General features: G+C 39.4%; 1 protein-coding gene across 4 annotated transcripts in view; it reads right to left on the bottom strand.

Moving 5' to 3' along the window:
* The window catches only part of LOC107721620 (protein quaking-A), a 105,831-nt gene that overhangs the window by 102,336 nt on the left and 589 nt on the right, over positions 1 to 2,906 (bottom strand). The gene's annotated exons all lie outside the window — the stretch shown is intronic.

The raw sequence follows: 2,906 nt of genomic DNA, 5'->3' as shown, positions 1-2,906 counted from the left end.
AACCGCGTACAAACCCGCCCTCACCCGCCATGATTTAAAACACCGCGCAAAATCGTCCCAGTACTTTAGTACTGTACATTTAGTTCTGGAACTAAAGCGGTGCGAAAGGCCCTACTGACCAATCAGAATCTAGATTTATATTTATTCTAGAGGACTGTATAATAAATTCAGCTGTATAAAAAAATCAGGTCAGTAAGATTTTTTGTTGTTGAAAAATTTATACTCATTTATTCAAGGATGCATTCAATTTAATAAAAGTAACAGTAAAGACATCTATAAAGTTACAAAAGATTCTGTTTGTTCTTTTAAACTTTATATTCATTTAGAAAAAAAAAGCACAAAAACTATTAAGCATGGGTGTGCCTCACAAGATCTTTAACCTTGACTCGTTCCTTCCATCGCTGTGTCCATTTCTGAACACAGCCTGCATTGAGCTCTGGCACTGGACTCAGCTGCCACTGTCTTATCAAAGACAGCTCTAAAAACACCCGCAGGGTCACCTCTGAAGATCACAAGCATGCTGCAAACCGGTCTTTCTCTCGTCAGCCTGACACACACACTCGAACGGTGTGGGGAGAGGGAGGGAGAGCAGTTGTCTTGTGCGGGGAACAGAAAGGGTGACGAGGGAGACATAAGGGTGTTGGTTTTCCTTTGCCATGACAACAGCTGCAAACACACACGATCCATTCGAGTTATGAGCGTTTGTGCACAGCTGTCATGAGAACTCTTACAAGACGACAACTGAGAGAGCGTTCCCACATTTCACCTCCAAACCTCCACACGCCATCTCTCTTTCATCCAGCAGAAAAGTGTGAAGCTGCATTGAAAAGTCTGCGCTTTATTTACGCATTGAACACTCCACAATAATAACAGTCATGCTTAATGAAATACCTAAAATACTATCATCTGTCTAACCTTCTCAGCTCAATCTCTGCTAATGCATTTTTCAAATGAATAAATTTATAAATAGGATTTTAATAAATATTATTCATTAAATATACATGTTTAAAATGGCATTATATCACCCTGCTGTCTAGACATCAGTATCAGGCATTAAAAAACCCATATCAATCTGATGTAAAGCAGAGGTCAGGAGAGATAGCAGACGCTGTGTGTAGCTGTACAAATTTCCCTCCCTACGCATTAAGTCTGAGTATTTACCGTTACAAATACACGACTGGCACCACATCACCCTGAGCTGCTCATTTGCATTGCCAAATCAGTATGCAAATTCAGCTGAGCGCAGCAGAGATTTTACACCTAGTCCAATCCATGTGTGTGTTCAAAGAAATGTGTGTCAGAGGGGGAAAAAAAGGAAGGATGAAGTTGTCCTTGCGGTTTCAGCTCATTTTTGAGTGGATTGAGGAGAACAGATTACAGCAAGAGAAGAGCAAAGTTCAGGTAAACAGAGCAGAATGAGTCCAGATACACAAATATGAGGCTGTATCACTGCAGGAGGAACTAACACCTCACTGTTTGGTGTCAGAGCACACAGCTTCATGAGAATTCTCACACGGAGACACTAAAGGACCAAGAAGAAGACTTCTTAAGGAAACACATCTGTGCCATTTACGTATATAAGAGAAGAAAAAGCCCTACTGTAGATGTAAGAACTTCAATAGTTTGGTAGCTCATCAGTGTCTACATACTAAAACTAAGATTAAAGAAATAGTTCTTGCAAAATTTTTAATTCTAACATTTTCTTACCCTCAAGCCATTCCACAGCTATTCTAGATTTGCTTTTGTGAAACACAAAAGAGCATAATTTGAAAAATGTGTTTTATTTTCATTGTTCAAAAAATATTCTCTGTTGAATAAATGGCAGAATTTTCATTTTTGCAAGAACTATCCCTTTAAAACGCGCTTTCTCCTATAATAAAACAAAACTAACAAACAAAAATTTAACTCCATATTGAACATAAAAAAGACAAAAACAAGTCCTGTCGTGAACTTGGCATAAGTTCAGTTGTGCGTCTGGAAAAGTCAAAACCAAACCCCAATCTAAAGTGTGGTTTCTGGGGTTGTGTGTCGGAATGTGGAGTTGTGATCAGTCAAACCAAACTAGTTCATCCGGTGACTCACAGGGTGATTTAGCAACGCGCTGAGAGAATACCAGCGCAAACAAAGCTGATATTGGATAACATTGCGGCAGATTTTGCGGCTGCTCGTCCCTCTTTGTTACAAGACAAACAGAGCCGCGTGTTTGCATGTCAATAGCACGAGCTTTCGTGCACTTCATGAAATTAATACAGACGGATACTGTGTATTTGTGTGTGAGGGGGAATTCAAGCCTCTCCGTATCGGAACAGAGGGAGATTAGAGCCTGACTATAAACTACGTGCATTTCAGACAAACAGCGCGTGTAAATAAACGCACAACATGTGTGAAGAGAAATGAGTGATGGTGCAGATACACAAGCTGCATTGAGAGAAACCTGCTGCATTTTATCACAGCCACGGACACTCTTTCTCCTTCACAGGTTGCATGGTAAAAATTAAGCGTTATACGTTAAAGATATGTGGAATAAAAACAGTAACGTTAGTTTATGTTGTACTATTGACACAGAAGTGTATAGGTACTTGTGCGTCTCTCTCTCACTCTCCATAGGGCGCATTCATGCAAAACTCAACTGAATGCCTAAGGGGGAAAAAATCTTAATCTGCAAACAAACAGCTAATTGTTCTGATTAAATCCCTTGCGCTGAGTACAGATATTAATATTTTGTATACCCGAGTACACAACCATATAATAAAGCGATTTCAATCGAAAAATAAACGCAAAGTTTCTTGTGTTCAGCTAACTTTGGCTAACGTCACTCACACCCAAAAACAAGTTAGGAACCGTTGAAACGCCTAGTAATATGTGATTTACAACACAAAATAAACATTTAGGGAAAGAGTAAACTC

This window comes from Sinocyclocheilus rhinocerous, unplaced genomic scaffold, assembly GCF_001515625.1.
Source record: "Sinocyclocheilus rhinocerous isolate Xijiao unplaced genomic scaffold, SAMN03320098_v1.1 scaffold432, whole genome shotgun sequence".
Lineage (NCBI taxonomy): Eukaryota > Metazoa > Chordata > Actinopteri > Cypriniformes > Cyprinidae > Sinocyclocheilus > Sinocyclocheilus rhinocerous.
This window is presented reverse-complemented; position numbering and strand designations above follow the sequence as displayed.